This window comes from Oryx dammah, unplaced genomic scaffold (genome assembly GCF_014754425.2).
Source record: "Oryx dammah isolate SB20612 unplaced genomic scaffold, SCBI_Odam_1.1 HiC_scaffold_24, whole genome shotgun sequence".
In the NCBI taxonomy this organism is placed as follows: domain Eukaryota; kingdom Metazoa; phylum Chordata; class Mammalia; order Artiodactyla; family Bovidae; genus Oryx; species Oryx dammah.
The window spans coordinates 39,315,650-39,334,003 of record NW_024070208.1 but is presented as its reverse complement, the minus strand read 5'-3'; the positions used below and the strand labels follow the sequence as shown (position 1 = coordinate 39,334,003).

The 18,354-nt window shown below is 38.5% G+C and overlaps 1 protein-coding gene and 1 non-coding gene across 2 annotated transcripts in view; one reads left to right on the top strand and one right to left on the bottom strand.

Annotated features, from left to right (window-relative positions):
• The window catches only part of PCDH9 (protocadherin 9), a 1,149,603-nt gene that overhangs the window by 1,077,706 nt on the left and 53,543 nt on the right, over positions 1-18,354 (top strand). The gene's annotated exons all lie outside the window — the stretch shown is intronic.
• On the bottom strand, positions 15,392-15,463 carry TRNAC-GCA. The gene has a single exon. It is a non-coding gene; the product is annotated as a tRNA-Cys (tRNA).

Here is an 18,354-nt window from a genome sequence, read left to right as displayed (position 1 = left end):
GATAAGGTGTCCATAGGTGAGTGGATTTATCTCTGGGCTTTCTATTTTGTTCCACTGATCTATATTTCTGTCTTTCTGCCAGTACCATACTGTCTTGATGACTGTGGCTTTGTAGTAGAGCCTGAAGTCAGGCAGGTTGATTCCTCCAGTTCCATTCTTCTTTCTCAAGATTGCTTTGGCTATTCAAGGTTTTTTGTATTTCCATACAAATTGTGAAATTATTTGTTGTAGCTCTGTGAAAAATACTGTTGGTAGCTTTTAGAGATTGCATTGAATCTATAGATTGCTTTGGGGTAGTATACTCTTTTTCACTATATTGATTCTTCCAATCCATGAACAAGGTATATTTCTCCATCTATTAGTGTCCTTTTGATTTCTTTCACAAATGTTTTATAGTTTTCTATATAGAGGTCTTTAGTTTCTTTTGGTAGGTATATTCCTAAGTATTTTTATTCTTTTCATTGCAATGGTGAATGGAATTGTTTCCTTAAATTCTCTTTCTATTTTCTCATTATTAGTGTATAGGAGTGCAAGGGATTTCTGTGTGTTGATTCTATATCCTGCAACTTTACTATATTCATTGATTAGTTGTAATAATTTTCTGGTGGAGTCTTTAGGGTTTTCTATGTAGAGGATCATGTCATCTGCAAACAGTGAGAGTTTTACTTCTTTTCCTATTTGGATTCCTTTTATTTCTTTTTCTGCTCTGATTGCTGTGGCCAAAACTTCCAAAACTATGTTGAATAGTAGTGGTGAAAGTGGCCACCCTTGTCTTGTTCTTGACTTTAGGGGAAATGCTTTCAATTTTTCACCATTGAGGATAATGTTTGCTGTGGATTTTTCATATATAGATTTTATTATGTTGAGGTATGTTCCTTCTATTCCTGCTTTCTGGGGAGTTTTTATCATAAATGGATGTTGAATTTTGTCAAAGGCTTTCTCTGCATCTATTGAGATAATCATATAGCTTTTATTTTTCAATTTGTTAATGTGGTGAATTACATTGATTGCTTTGTGGATATTGAAGAATCCTTGCATCCCTGGGATAAAGCCCACTTGGTCATGGTGTAGGATCTTTTTAATGTGTTGTTGGATTCTGATTGCTAGAATTTTGTTAAGGATTTTTGCATCTATGTTCATCAGTGATATTGGCCTGTAGTTTTTTTTTTATGGCATCTTTATCAGGTTTTGGTATAGGGTGATGGTGGCCTCATAGAATGAGTTTTGAAGTTTACCTTCCTGTGCAATTTTCTGGAAGAGTTTGAGTAGGATAGGTGTTAGCTCTTCTCTAAATTTTTGGTAGAATTCAGCTGTGAAGCCGTCTGGACCTGGGCTTTTGTTTGCTGGAAGATTTCTGATTACATTTTTAATTTCCGTGCCCTGATTGGTCTGTTAAGATTTTCTATTTCTTCCTGGTTCAGTTTTGGGAAGTTCTACTTTTCTAAGAATTTTTCCATTTCTTCCATGTTGTCCATTTTATTGGCATATAGTTGCTGATAGTAGTCTCTATGATCGTTTGTATTTCTGTATTTTCTGTTGTGATCTTTCCATTTTCATTTCTAATTTTGTTGATTTGATTTTTCTCCCTTTGTTTCTTGATGAGTTTGGCTAATGGTTTGTCAGTTTTATTTATCTTCTCAAAGAACCAGCTTTTGGCTTTGTTGATTTTTGCTATGGTCTCTTTTGTTTCTTTTACATTTATTTTTGCCCTAATTTTTAAGATTTCTTTCCTTCTACTAACCCTGGGGTTCTTTATTTCTTCCTTTTCTAGTTGCTTTAGGTATAGAGTTAGGTTATTTGTTTGACTTTTTTCTTGTTTCTTGAGGTATGCCTGTGTGCTATGAACCTTCTCCTTAGCACTGCTTTTACAGTGTCCCACAGATTTTGGGTTGTTGTGTTTTCATTTTCATTCATTTCTATGCATATTTTGATTTCTTTTTTTATTTCTTTTGTGATTTTCTGGTATTCAGCAGCGTGTTGTTCAGCCTCCATATGTTGGAATTTTTAACAGTTTTTCTCCTGTAATTGAGATCTAATCTTACTGCATTGTGGTCACAAAAGATGCTTGGATTGATTTCAATTTTTTTGAATTTACCAAGGCTAGATTTATGACCCATGATGTGATCTATCCTGGAGAAGGTTCCATGTGTGTTTGACAAAAAGGTGAGATTCTTTGTTTTGGGGTGAAATGTCCTCTAGATATCAATTAGGCCTAACTGGTCTATTGTATCATTTAAAGTTTGTGTTTCCTTGTTAATTTTCTGTATAGTTGATCTATCCATAGGTGTGAGTAGGGCATTAAAGTCTCACTATTATTATGTTATTGTTAATTTCCCCTTTCATAGTTGTTAGCATTTGTCTTACATATTGCGGTGCTCCTATGTTGGGTGCATATGTATTTATAATTGTTATCTCTTCTTGGATTGATCCTTTGATCATTATGTAGTGTCCTTCTTTGTCTCTTTTCACAGCCTTTGTTTTAAAGTCTATTTTATCTGATATGAGTCTTTCCACTCCTGCTTTCTTTTAGTCTCTATTTGCATGGAAAATCTTTATCCAGCCCTTCACTTTCAGTCTGTATATGTCCCCTGTTTTGAGGTGGGTCTCTTGTAGACAACATATATAGGGGTCTTGTTTTTTTTGTATCCATTCAGCCAGTCTTCGTCTTTTGGTTGGGGCATTCAACCCATTTATGTTTAAGGTAATTATGGATAAGTATGATCCCGTTGCCATTTACTTTATTGTTCTGGGTTCGAGTTTATACACCCTTTTTGTGTTTCCTGTCTTTAGAATATCCTTTAGCATTTGTTGGAGAGCTGGTTTGGTGGTGCTGAATTCTCTCAGCTTTTGCTTCTCTGTAAAGCTTTTGATTTCTTCTTCATATTTGAATGAGATCCTTGCTGGGCACAGTAATCTGGGCTGTAGGTTATTTTCCTTCATCACTTTAAGTATGTCTTGCCATTCCCTCCTGGCTTGAAGAGTTTCTATTGAAAGATCAGCTGTTATCCTTATGGGAATCCTCTTGTGTGTTATTTGTTGTTTTTCCCTTGCTGCTTTTAATATTTGTTCTTTGTGTTTGATCTTTGTTAATTTGATTAATATGTGTCTTGGGGTGTTTCACCTTGGGTTTATCCTGTTTTGGACTCTCTGGGTTTCTTGGACTTGAGTGATTATTTCATTCCCCATCTTAGGGAAGTTTTCAAGTATTATCTCCTCAAGTATTTTCTCATGGTCTTTGTTTTGGTCTTCTTCTTCTGGGACTCCTATGATTCGAATGTTGGCACGTTTAACATTGTCCTGGAGGTCTCTGAGATTGTCCTCATTTCTTTTATAGGGTTTTTTTTTTTTTTTTTGCAAAGTAATAGTAGGTTATAAAAGTGAAAATTAAAGGAGTAATAGAGGACTTAAAAATTTTAAAAATAATAAAAAAAAGAATGATTGTAAAAATAGTAAAAATATATCTAGGACTTTCTCTGGTGTTGTTGTGGGTATTGTGAGGTCAGTTCATTTTTGGATAGTTCCTTGGTCCAGCTTATATTTCTGAAGATCTATAGGTCCCTTCCTATGTAGTTGGTACTAACGACAGGGTTTTAATCTATTGCACCTGTCATTTCCAAGGTGGTTCCCTCTGTTTTAGCTTCTTCTGTTTGCTGGTCTCTTCAGTGTCTGATTTCCACCCTGAAACAAAGGGGGCGGTGATGGACACTTTAGGCTCACTTGTTCAGTCGTGCTGTGGGGAGGGAGGGACGCTGCAAACAAATAACACTGGCGTATGCTTGCAGTGCCTCAGCCACACTGGGCCTGCTCCTACTCACGGCGTGTGTACCCTCCCTGCCCACACTGCTCAGGCTCTAGGTTTCACCACCAGGAACCGTCTGAGGCTGGCCCTGGGCTGCATGCACCTCCCATGTCTAAGCTGCTCAGGTTCAGGCACTCAGGTAGTCCTCAGAGGCACAGACTCGGTTGGGCCTGCGTTTTGTGTCCTTCCCAGGTCCGAGCAGCTCAGGTGATGAGGTATTTGGTGAGCGTGGTCACTGTGACTTATCGCCTCCCCCATCCCTGCTGCTTGGTTTTCTGGGTGTACAACCGGCGCACCTTCTCAGGTGGATGTTGACTGTCCAGAACCCCAAGAACTCTTAGTTAGCAAAGAAGCCTGCTTACAGTTTTGTAGATAATATCTCTCTGCGGCTGAGATTGCCCCCTTCTGGCTCTGGCTGCCTGTCACCAGAGGGGAATGGTCTGCAGCTGGCTATCTCTGTTCAGTCCTTTGTTCTGTGCCCGGGCCTGGTGGTGTCTTAGGTTAGGGCTGGCTTTTTGTGTGGTGCTTATCCCACAGACTGGTTTGCTAGCCCAAGTTAGTTCGCTCAGATTGCGCTCGGGACATTCAGGCCAGATCCTTACTCTAGGCAATGCAGCCAGCGCCTTCCTGCCCAGCCCCCGCTTGCAAGTGGTGGGTGCAGGCATCTGTGCTGCTTTGCTGCTTCTCCACTGGGGGAGTTACCGTTGGGCTCGTAATCTGTGGGTTTTAATTATTTATTTATTTTTCCTCCCTGTTATGTTGCACTCTATGCTTCCAAGGCTCGCCACAGACTCAGCTGTGAGAGTGCTTCCTGGTGTTTGGAAACTTCTCTCTTTTTAAGACTCCCTTCCCGGGATGGAGCTCTGTCCCTACCTCTTTTGTCTCCTTTTTTTGTCTTTTATATATTTTCCTACCTCCTTTCGAAGACAATGGGCTGCTTTTCTTGGTGCCTGATGTCCTCTGCCAGCATTCAGAAGTTGTTTTGTGGAATCTACTCAGTGTTTAAATGTTCTTTTGATGAATTTGTGGGGGAGAAAGTTATCTCCTCGTCCTATTCCTCCACCATCTTAGGACTGCCTCTCAAGACTGTAATTTTCAAAATAACCATTCAAACATACTGTATTTTCAAATCCTTAATATATTAGAGCCCTCTTAACTTTTGTTTTGATTAACTGGTTTTTATTAGTAAATATTTTAATTTGTAAAGTGTAAGATTATCTGATTCTAATACAATTTCACATTGACTGTAATATTTGTTGGTTTCTATATGATTTTTTCACTTGATAAACTAATTTTACTGCTTAAAATAGTTTTAAAATGTCTGATTTGAAGATCAACTGACATGGAATACACAAAAATGAATATTCTTAGTTAGAGGGGACATAGGTTTGGAATCTATATTTCCACTGAAGTTTTCTGCTGAGGATAGTTTTGAAAGCATAGTTATTTGCAGCACTTTTGTTCTATGAACTCTCTAGGGACACTGAATTAGCCAACACTGAATCATTGGTCCTTGGGGAAATACAGGTTTAGGTTCCTATGAGCATCTGGTCACAATATTTTCATCAAGCAATCAATGCATAATCTTATTGTATGTGTGTTTCTGTTTAAAGACACCTTACTACTACTACTAAGTCGCTTCAGTCGTGTCCGACTCTGCAACCCCATAGACGGCAGCCCACCAGGCTCCCCCGTCCCTGGGATTCTCCACTATGTGCAGTCAGATAATGATCCATGTGTATGGACTGAACTGTGAAAATATCAAGCCCACAGTTTAGGCTCTAGCCTAGTAACTCCAGTGTGGTCAATGGACCCATAACACCGATACAATGAGAGTTTGTTAAATGCGGACACTCAAGCCCCACCACAGACTTACTGTATCAGAATACACATTATAGCAATTTATATACATACTAAGACTTGACCTACATGAATCAAGATGTAATGCATTCATCTCTGATCAGAAAAGTGGTAATAAACTCTGTCTGGTATGCTCAGAAGAAAAAAACAATTGAATGAGGCAAGATTACTTGACATTCTAGGTAAACTCAAATGCATCATAATATAGAAACAAGAGCAGTCACCTCTAATGGTGATAGAAAGATGGAGAGGTATTTTTATTACAGAGCTATATTGTCTTTGTTGAAATGAAAGCCTTTCAACTTTTGATCATGTTTTGTTAACATGATTTCCTTAAATCCATATTTTTCAGCCATTGTAACTCTTTTTCATTCTACACTTTTTTTTTCCATTTCTACTATGACTTACTTAATTACATTAAAAAGATGTTTATCTTTTTTCTAAGAAAGAGTTTTGAAGCTGATAGAAGAAATTACATTACAAAAATACCACTCTCAATATCTTATAGACATATAACTTTATCTCATGAAAAACAAAATACACCAAAGAAACAGAAAACAACTCATCTTAAAAGAAAGAGATGACAAAATTAGTGAATATTAGTTCTAATTAAAGATAATTAGTATAGTGAGTTGTTGTGTTACCGATATGTACCTGCATATTTTATTTCTGCCTTTTTGAAACAATTAAAGAATGCCTCTCTTTTTAAAAATATGTGAGACTTCCAACTACAGAATAGAACTCCTAGAAAATCAGAGGGAACCTAATATTTAATCTTATGATTTCTGACATTACTTTGGAAAAATTGAACCACCTCCTCCCAACCACCAAAAGGAAAAGAAAAGTTTCTCAAACCAATCTCAAAATATATTGTAGAAGGCAATCACACCCCACTCCAGTACTCTTGCCTGGAAAATCCCATGGATGGAGGAGCCTGGTAGGCTGCATCCATGGGGTCGTGAAGAGTCAGACACGACTGAGTGACTTTACTTTCAGTTTCATGCGTTGGAGAAGGAAATGGCCACCCACTCCAGTGTTCTTGCCTGTAGAATCCCAGGGACGGGGGAGCCTGGTGGGCTGCTGTCTATGGGGTCGCACAGAGTCGGACACGATTGACGCGACTTAGCAGCAGCAGCAGCAGCATGAATAAAGAGAAAGAGTAAAAAGGGGAGAAAGGAAGATTGTTTCCACTAAAATATTTTCAAAGCTTCTTAAAAACAATTTTTTTTTCATGTTACCCTCGAGTGCTTATGTGCCTCTGTATTTTACCAAGAGAATTTCCCTTCTTGCCAGCTATTTCCATTCACAATATTCAGCCACCTCTTGACTGATTTGTGCCAGGTGGCATTTTTCCAACCATGTGATATTTACAATTCTCTGTTTTCTAGTTCCTGAAGACAGTTAGATAAAAATGACACAGCAAATAGTTCTTTCCCAGATAGAGGAATGTACTTATATCTGAGGCTCAAATGCAGACAGAGCCCTGAAATATAATTCTATACATCAAAGATATTTTTAATTATTTAATTTATTTTAATTGTAGACTGATTACAATATTGTGGTGCCTTTTTCCATACATTGACATGAATCAGCCATGGGTGTACATGTACACCCAAAGACATTTTTAAAATGTTTTTACAGAGGTTAAAAAAGCTTCATATTAATTGATTTTAGACCATGAGACAAAAATCTAGAAAAGTTATCAGTTGTATAGATAAAAGGAAGGTGTCAGTAAAACCAAAACTGGTTCAGGATAAATAGTAAAAAAAAAAAACAACACAAAAACACACACACACACATACACAAACATTTTAAAATTTGCCTTGTGAGCACTGAGAGCACTTTCAAGAAATAATCAGAAATTGTGTCAAAAATCAGTGTTGAATGAATAGTAATAGCTAAACATATCATTAACAGTATCCTTATGTATTTTTTTTCAGCATTCACAGATACACTGTATAAAATTGTTTCTAAATAGATGTATGATCTACCTAGCTCCTGCCAACAATGAGCATCTCTTAAATTCTATGTTTTAAGCATGCTCTTGAAGTTGAGGCATTAATATTTTTATTTTTCAATCTTTTCATGTCTCCAAGTTTTTATAACCCTATTGATTTCAGTGCCAGTGAATCAAATTTTTTGAGGACCACTCACTTGCTACCACTGTGTAAGTCTAACTGCTGTAAAAACACATTTTAAGGAAAACATACTTAGATCACAAGAAAAATCAAAAGAGCGAAAGGTAAAGGAAGGGAATTCATTGAATCTTGAATCAATAGTATTTGATCTTCCCAACATTTAATTGATTGGCTCTTCAAATTTGTAGAATGCAGGATTACCCTCCCTGGTTAGAGAGGCTATTTTGCAGTCACTAGGTACATTTGTATTGATCGTGACTATGCATTAGGTCATGGTTATCATTTAATGGATGGATCAAAATGGAAGAATCTATTTAAGTGTTCTAGAGTACTGTGATCCATCTATAAGTTGCCAGATGTTTATGCTAATCAGTGTCAACTAGCAGTTTTATCTTGGAGTTGTAACCTCCTAGGAACACTTTTAGCTACTGGTTTTAAAACATGTCATACAGAACTGATGACAAGATGGATTGTTGTCATGGACTGAATATTGACATCCCTCCAGAATACGCATGTGAAGCCCTCATCCACTGTGCGGCTGTACTTGGAGATGAAAACTCTAGAGAAGTAATTGAGGTTTGAAAGTATAATCATGGGGTACTGATTGCTAGGATTAGTGCCCTTATATGAAGAGACACAAGAGAGCTTGCTCTCTTCCTAGGAGACAAAAATGAGGTCTTGTGAGCACACAGGAAAATGGCAACTACCCAAAAGACACAAGAAGAGGCCTCAGAATGACACCTACTTGTTGGCATCTTGATCTTGGACTTCTCAGCCTCCATAACTGAGAAATAAATTTCTGTTATGTAAGCCAACCAGTAGAATTTGTTATGTCAGCTTGAGCAGACTAATATTGTTATATAATGTATAAAAAAGAATATTGACAAAAACAGGCATGGAAAATGTCAAGTAAACTCTGGATAAGATAATTTACAAAAGGACAAAGGAGGTACCCTTGGTTGGAACATCTATTAATTTGTGATTCAAGTTCAGTTCAGTTCAGTCACTCAGTTGTGTCCAACTCTTTGCGATCCCATGGACTGCAGCATGCCAGACTTCCTTGTCAATCCTCAACTCCCAGAGCCTACTCAAACTCCTGTCTGTCACGTTGTTGATGCCATCCAACCAACTCAGCCTCTGTCATCCCCTTCTCCTCTAGCCTTCAATCTTTCCCATCATCAGGGTGTTTTCCAATGAGTCACAGCTCTTCACATCATGTGGCCAAAGTATTGGAGTTTCAGCATCAGCATTTGTCCTTCCAATGAACAACCAGGACTGATCTCCTTTAGGATTGACTGGTTGGATCTTGCAGTCCAAGGGACTCTCAAGAGTCTTCAACACCACAGTTCAAAAGCATCAATTCTTCGGCGCTCAGCTTTTTTTATAGTCCAACTCTCACATCCATACATGACTACTGGAAAATTCAAGTTAAGAGGCTCTTTAGAGAATGAAAGAAGGAATGCATAAGGTGAAACCATTTTGTTTTTCAATTTATTATAGTAAAGAATTTCAGTGGACCAACTTTGAGAAGATATAGCTTGGAATATTGATTCAGTTGAATTTGTGCTTTATGAGCCTGGGCTTGTGAATTAATTTCTTTAAAATGTAGTTTTTTCATGTGTAACAGTATGGACCTAACAGAAGCAGAAGATATCAAGAAGAGGTGGCAAGAAAACACAGAACTATACAAAAAAGATCTTCATGACCCAGATAAGCATGATGAGGTGATCACCCCCTACAGTCAGACATCCTGCAATGTGAAGTCAAATGGGCCTTCTGAAGCATCAAACAAAGCTGGTGGTGTTGATGGAATTCTAGTTGAGCTCTTTCAAATACTAAAAGATCATGCTGTGAAAGTGCTGCACTCAATATGCCAGCAAATTTTGAAAACTCAGCAGTGGCCACAGCACTAAAAAGGTCAGTTTTCATTTAGTCCCAAAGAAAGAAAATGCCAAAGAATGGGCAAACTACCACACAATTGCATTCATCTTACATGATAACAAAGTAATGCTCAAAATTCTCCTAGCCAGGCTTCAGTAGTTTTTGAGCCATGAACTTACAGATGTTCAAGCTGGATTTAGAAAAGGCAGAGGAACCAGAGGTCAAATTGCCAACATCTGTTGGATTGCTGAAAAATCAGGAGACTTCAAGAAAAACATCTACTTCTGCTTTGTTGACTACACCAAGGTCTTTGACTGTGTGGATCACAACAAACTGAGGAAAATTTTTCAAGAGATGGAATATCAGATCACCTCACCTGACTCCGGAGAAATCTGTATGCAGGTCATGAAGCAACAGTTAGAACTGGACATGGAACAACAGACTGGTTCCCAATCAGAAAAGTAGTAAGTCAAGGCTGTATATTGTCCCCTGCTTATTTGACTTATATGCAGAGTACATCATGAGAAATGTGACGCTGGATGAAGCACAAGCTGGAATGAAGATTGCTGGAAGAAATATCAATAACCTCAGATATGCCAATGATACCAGCCTCACAGCAGAAGGTGAAGAACTAAAGATCCTTCTGATAAAATTGAAAGAGGAGAGTGAAAAAGTTAGTTTAAAACTCAACATTCAGAAAACTAGGCTCATGACACCATCACTTCATGACAAATAGATGGGGAAACAATGGAAACAGTAACAGACTTTACTTTCTTGAGCCCTCAAATCACTGCATGTTGTGACTGCAGCCATAAAATTAAAAGATCCTTACTCCTTGGAAGGAAAGTTATGACCAACCTAGATAGCAAATTAAAAAGCAGAGACATTACTTTGCCAACAAAGGTCCATTTAGTCAAAGATATGGTTTTTTCAGTAGTTATGTATAGATGTGAGAGTAGGACTGTAAAGAAAGCTGAGTGCCAAAGAACTGATGCTTTTGAACTGTTTTGTTGGAAAAGACTCTTGAGAGTCCCTTGGAATACGAAGATATCAAACTAGTAATCCTGAAGGAAATCAGTCCTGAATGTTCACCGGAAGGACTGATGCTGAAGCTGAAACTCCAATACTTTGGCCACCTGATGCAAAGAACTGACTCATTGGAAATGACGCTGAAGCTGGGAAAGATTGAAGGCAGGAGAAGGGGACAACAGAGGATGAGATGGTTGGATGGCATCACTGACTCGATGGACCTGAGTTTGAGCAAGCTCCAGGTGTTGGAGATGGACAGGGAAGCCTGGCATGCTGTATTCCATGGAGTTGCAGAGTCAGACTCAACTGAGCAACTGAACTTAACTGAACCGAACATCTAGATAACAATGCTTGCAAGGTTATCCCAAAGACTAAGTAATATCATATAAATTCTATTAGCTTGGTACCTAATAGGTACTGAAAAATATTTGAATATTTTTAGAATACTGTTCCCATTTTCTGTTATTTCCTAAATATTATCCAATAAAAGAAAATATTGTGTTTTTCTTAAGATAGCTATTAATCCAGTCCATGGAGTTGCAAAGAGTCGGACACAATTGAGTAACTGAACTGAACTATTAATCAATCAAATCAATCAATCAATCTTTCTCCTTTCACCCATGCCTTACTTTAGATATATAGTGAAGGACTAATTTATTAAAAAGGAAAGAATTAACCTCATGACTGGTAGTTTCTGGTATTAGTGGTAGGAGATTCCTGGCATGATGATCTAAAGTGGGTCAAATTACTTTTTCATTATCCTGACATAATCCCATTATCTTCTAGTACTCCTTAGATGAATTTGCCCCAGATACTCCTGGCTGGGCTAGGCTTATCTGTGAAAACTTGGCTATCCTGCCAATGAAGGATGATTTTAATGACTAAATGGGAGAGAGTTAGATGAGAGAATACAGGTGAAGTGTTTCATGTTGTATCTGGTCTAAAATAAGTACTTCAAAAATGGTTACTATTTATATAGTTATTATTAATTTCTATTATTATTAATAGTATAATGTTTTTCCTGTGGGTATACTGTATATCCACTTGGGTATTACAATTGGTCTTGTATTATTTGAAATAATGTAAATGAGAAAACATTAGCCATGAAGTTTGATAAGAAGGCAAACAACATTTTGGTCTATAATATTATCTATTTCTGAGGCTATCAAGTAACATTGACATTCTCAATGATACAGTGATTAAAGTGAGATGAAAGCTATAGAAGAGTTGTGAAGGGAAGGATGGCATAATATGACATAAATACTGAACGGTTCACTCTGATTCTGTTTTAAAAAATAGAGGAAAACAAGAGGCAGGGAGATCAGTTAAAAGTTTCCTGCAATAATCTAGGGAGGAAGTACATGGCAGTTTTGACAAGGGTGCTAGGAGTGGTGAGACATGTCAGATTTTGGATTTTTTATGAATATCTGCAGTATATGATTGTGCAGTGAAAGTGGGGGTGAAGTAAAAGAGTGATATGAAATAACTAGGAGATTTTTGTGTTGAGACACCAGGATAATTGATTTTTCCTTGACTAAGAGTGAGATAAGAAAAAATTGAGAGTAGAGGAGGTTCCATCTTCAATGAATGTAGCAAAGAGGAGAGGTCTCAGGACTAAGGACTATGCCTTCTGATGCTCCAATGCTTCATAGCTGTAACAAAGAAATTGGAAAGGAAGTGGGCAGTGAAGTCTGAGAAGAACTTCAAGAGAGAGTTTTCTCAGAGCCAAATGGAGAAAATACAGTATTTCAAGAAAGAGGAAGTGATCAACTGTGTCAAAAGCTGTGAGTAAATGGATGAAATTACTTAAAGGTGTCAAGCCTCCATGGATAGAAGAATAATACTACTTTTATATATATTGGAAGTCAGAAAGAAGAGGTTTGGGACAGAACCTTATGAACTTATTTTGGAAAAGTTGAAATCATGGTATTAGTGATATATGAAGTCAGATATATTTGACTTGAAACGTGAATCTGGGGATCAGAGAGAGATCAGGACTGGGAGTTATAGGTTGACTATCATATGAAGATTATGCTGGAACTTTGAAACTAGGTAATGTGTGTGTGTCCTCAGTAGCTCAGTTGTGTCCGACTCTTTGCGACCCCATGGATTATAGCCCTCCAGGCTCCTCTGTTCTTGGGATTTTCCAGACAAGAATATCGGAGTGGTTTGCCATTTCCTTCACCAGGGGATCTTCTTGACCCAGGGATCAAACCCACGTCTTTTGCATCTCCTACACTGGCAGGCAACCTCTTACCTCTGAGCCACCTGGGAAGCCCTAGAGTATGAAGTAACCAATGGAAATACCTCCAGGAATACCTAACATTTAAGGGTAGGATAGAAAAGACTTACAAAGGGAGAGGTGCAGGGCAAACAATACAAACAGAACCAAGGCTGTATAATATTAATATTTTTGAAGACAAGCATTTATTTTGACTATAGAAATCAGTGGCTGAAAATGTCAGTAGCAGGGGTTGGGTGTTCCCTAGCATTAACCCTTCCAACCTTATAAGACATCCATGTCTTCCATTCTGTTAGCTTACAGCTGATGTCTGATACTTGTCTTCTTTAGCTTCCCTCTGTTCATCCAGTTGACAAAATTTCCACTATTTACTACATCAGGTAAAGGTGGCATGACTGTTGTTGGGGACTACTATAGGTAATGGTCTCTTCTATTGCTCCAAAACCACTAGTACCCTCAGCTACTGAGGAAGATGCTGGCACATGGTGCCCCAGCACATTGGATGCTAGGAGCCCTGCCAGCGCTGCAGGCCCTGCTGCTGTGCAAATAGTTCTGGATTTGCCAAAGTCATGACACATTTTCTGTCTCCTCCAAAGTGCTATGTCACACTCTGATGCAAAGAAGGAGCAAACCTGCTCTTTCCTGCTCTGGATTGATCACAAAGCATTTCTGGTTTAAGACTCAAATATCTAACAGCAATAACTTATCATCCCTGAGATATGGTAACTGAGCAGAAGACAAAATGAATGAAAAACATGGGATTATGCTTTAAAACATTCCTTCCTTCCAGCAATCAAGGCAGGCTTTCATAAATTCATTTTTATGCAAATATTTGATAGCCTAGTATGTGGCAGCATGCTTCTTCTAGCAAACATTGCCTGCCAGTTACCTTCTCATGGGGTATTTTCCTCATGTGGCAAAACCCCGTCCCAGTAGGTTTCTGGATCCATGCTTGACAAACTCTCAGTACTTCAGAATTGCTGCACCACTGAGTTTCTGAGGTAGGAGGACTCTTTGAACTTGAGAATCTGTTTATCAAATAGATCTTATGTGCAGATATGTTGGGTAACCACTACTTTTGGCATCCCATTTATATCTGAATCATACATGTACACAAAGTTTAAATCTCAGGCTGAAACTTTTAATGCACAAATAAATAGTAAACTTACAAGTCTGAGTGTTAGCAAGAAGGAAAAGAACAGGGCTGTCAGGAAGTAAAATGTAATTGGTTGACATGGAAGTCAAATATGACCTTGAAAAAATAATTTCAGTCAGAGGGAGGGCACTGATTGCAAGGATTTAAAGGGTGATATGGAAGTAGAATCTATTAAGCATTAGGCTATTAATCATTAGTAGAGCTGGGTAGCAAAAAGAAACATAAATTGCAACCATACAAGCCCTTGAGAGATACAGCAATAAGGTTAGAGGAAAGTGTTGTTTTTGTTGTTGGGTTTCGTTTCTTGTTTTATAACAAGGGGCCCATTATGGTACATTTGTTCAGTGGAAGGCACCTGCAGACAGGGAAATTGAACAGAAGCATGTCTTTGTGACGGGGAGGGGGAGATTATTTACAGATCAAGATCCAGTGGTGCACAAATAAGCCAGCATGATGAGAACAATTTGACAGAAAAAAAAGGGTAAATGAAAACAGGTGAAAGATGAGAGTGAAGCAGAGGATAGGTTCTTTCTCTGTGAGACTAAGAAGAAAAGGAGTGAGTATAAAGGAGAAGAGCTAAAGAAAACAAGGGCTTCAGCAGTCCTGTTTAAGTAACAGATGGTGTCATTTGCCAAGACTGAGTTGTTGGCCCAAACTGAGGCCTGAGGAAAAGCAACCATGTTGAATACTCCTGTGAGTCATAGGCAATGATGAAAGGATTGCTGAACACCAGTGAGGTCGGGTGGAGGTTGAACAGCACAGATTTGTAGAAGAGCCTGTCAACCCTGGTTTCGGAGTTGCTCCAGCAATAGCTGGCAGCTCAGGAAAAGAGAGAGAGAGAAAAAAAAAAAAAAAAAGCAGACAGTGAGGCTTTTTCAGGGTGAAGATTAGGAAGGAGGGCAAAGCTGAGGGTCAGTAGAGCAAGTTCGTAAGATCCTTGCAGGAGCACCTGGAGTGGCTGCCCAGGGGGCAGAGGCTGGGTGTGAGGGCAGGAGAGGCTGGAGAGGAGTTAATAAATTAGGGAATAGAAAGTGCCTGAGGTACTACAGGTCTCAGATAGGATGAAGAATACAGTCCACAGGCACAAGAAAGAAAATAAAGTGAATTTTATTTATAGATACTTTTGGAAGTTGAGTATTTATTTGGGAAAGGAAAGGGAAAGGGAAGTCGCTCAGTTGTGTCCGACTCTTTGCGACCCCTGGACTGTAGCCACCAGGCTCCTCTGTCCATGGGATTCTCCAGGCAGGAATACTGGAGTGGGCTGCCATTTCCTTCTCCATGGGATCTTCCCAACCCAGGGATTGAACCTGGGTCTCCTGCATTGCAGGCAGACGCTTTACCCTCTGAGCCACCAGGGAATGGCAATAAGGTTGGGAGTGGTATAATTCTGAGTGGTAGAATCACTTTTGCCTATTTTGACATTTGTTTTGGTTTCTAATCTGCTGTCTCAACCACTGCCTAAGGCCTGAGACATTTATACATTTTAAGTATACTAGATGATAAGGGAATTGTACCTGTTAGAGATATTTTTACATCTTAAATAGAGTGACTCACTAAAACTATTAAAATTCAAGATGTAAATGCAAAATACTCTTGCATTCTATTCGTGTATTACATATATTCAGAAACATGAATACATTAAAATGCACTTGGTCTGAAATTGAATGTGAGCTTTAATATATTTTTATTTGGAATCATTCTTAAATGTCCTGTGCAGGTATATTTTATATCGCTGTATAAAATTTATATAGTTAGCTGTAACATAATTGTAATACATAGTATACATAGTACATTGTTAGCTGTAAAGATATGTTCTTTCAACATAAAACCTCTCAAGGCCTGAAAGAGTTAATGTGCCCCATAACCCTAAATTTAATACAATGAAATGACTTCATTTGGCGGGAATTAGCATCTCTTTTTCACCACCTTTGTCTGCTTTTGTTATGAGCCTTTCTGACTCCTATGCATTCATCTAGAATTAATACAAACATTTCTCCAGTGTTTGTGATTCATAGATTCCTATGACTAGGAACTTTTTTTATCCCTCTGGGTTAACTCCTCATTTTAAGGGTGTGTGGAGCTATGTTAGTGCAGTGTCCCTGGCACAGTCAGGTAGAGGCAGAGCTAGGCCTGGAACCAAGAGCCTCTAGCCAGTGCTTTCTGGACTGCATAGCTCAGGTATTCTGTCTCATGGAGGAAAGGATTTTAGAAAGAAAACTGACATTCCTGCCTTTCCATAAGTACCCTTCTAGAAATTCAAGCTTCCCCACCAACCCCAGGAACATGTCACGAGGCATTACTACAGTTACTGTATTGTGGTGAGTGGGTCTATATAGGAGTATCAGCCTCTAGTATTGATTCAGAAGGTGTCACCTTTCTCAAAATCAGCCTCTTCACATTGCTTTGAAAACTGAGGGAAATGCCAGAGTTTTTCCAAAAAGATTACTTCAATAACCATGTGGTCTAAGCTCTTGAAACTCATACAACAGTGTATGAGGTCAATATGTTTCTGTCTGCACAAAAGTCCCTAGCTTGTCAGTGGTTGTGTGCTCATCATGGGAGATGACCAAAGGTGGGTGATGACAAGAGGCTTATTATTCTTTCTGTTTGCCAGTGTTTGAGAGCAGTCAAGAAATGCTTGCTATTTTCTTCCTACTTCAAGAAAAGGAAAATGCTCTATATTAATTGGATGCATTTGGCTCAGCTGTGTAAGTGTGACAAATAGAGATGTGTCAAACTGTCTGAAAATTATTTGGGTCATCTGCAAATCACTGAGCCTGCCAGTTTGCAGACAATTTCTAGTCCTTGTGGTCTGTCACATTCCTTTTCCATTAGCTATTTACCATCTGATGAGTGAAAGAGTGCACTAGTTTATTTATTTATTTATTTATTTTGCAAAAATATATTCTGTTTTATTGATGCTTTTTCCATTACAAGCGTATTGTTGTGTGGTCTACACTTCAGTGCCTTTGCAAATGCTCACTAGAATCTTTTCGCCAAACAGGGAGTGTTGCAGTAAGAGATGGAAGGAAAAGAATAAAAAATGAGTCTCTCTGGTCTGCTTTATGATATGAAATGACAATCGTTTCAGATTAGCTCATCCCCAGGATATGCTTCAAGACACCTGAAGGAGTATTGATGACCGTGGCTACAGCACATGTTTGTGGATTGGATAGCAGGCAGGCTTCCTGCACTGTGACTGAGGTCCAAATGAGCCTTCTGCCTGTGAGGGTACAGGAAATTCAGGGTAAATCTTTTATTTACAAACAGGGAATACTTGCCAAGATGGAATAAAAAAAGTAACTGATTAATCAGCATGCAGCCTTCATTCTGAAGGGCCTTGCGGCCAGGCCCTTTTCAGCTTTTGGGAGATTGGCCTTGTATGAGAGGGATGTAGTGTGGAAATGCCTTTGATAGCTCAGTGATTGAGTCTATCGGGCTTTGGAAAGGGACAGTACCAGGTTTAAACAGCCTTGCATGATAGAACACAGAGTGTGCATGGCTGGAAAAAAAATTACCTCATTATAGCTCACTGCTGTTGCCCTTTGGAGGAAAATGAGAGAAAAGCTTGCTCTGGTACTTTCGCTGATAAAATTCACTTTTTGGAACACAACCAAATCTCAGCATATATCATCGGAGAGAAATAAAGCAGTCAAAAACTATATTCCTAAATAGGCCTGAAACATCTTGGCAACTGCTAAAGCAACACAAATAAGGAACAGTGCCCTACTAGCTCGACCCTTAAATTATGCAGCTGTTCATTACCCGAATTATACATCTCAGGCTGCCCTTTGGAAAAAGGCATGGAGCACAGAGCTGGAACAATCCTTGAATTATAGTACAATAAGAAAGACCTCCTGAAGTGTCACATGCATGTAGTGGAAGATAAGAAAGGCCAGCTTAAGTTCTTGGCATTTTAAAGAAGGCAATCAAGAAAGCCTTTGAATTCTTCAGTTTTCTTTCTCTGCGATTCATTTGCATTTTGGGGTTAGTTAGACAAAGCATCCCATTCATGTGTCTGTGGTCCTGTTAGTCTCCTGCTCCAGAAATGTGTATGTGTGTTTGGAATTAAGTTGCATGTTATTTACAGATGGGACAGTTACAAAAAAGAAAAAAATAAATAAAATATAAAACACTGCAGCATCAGGCCTGATGTATTTAGAGAATTAGTAATGACAGTGCATAATATCCCAAAGAATAAAAACATTATAAAAATAAAGCCATCACAGAGTTTAAGGGCATAATTTCA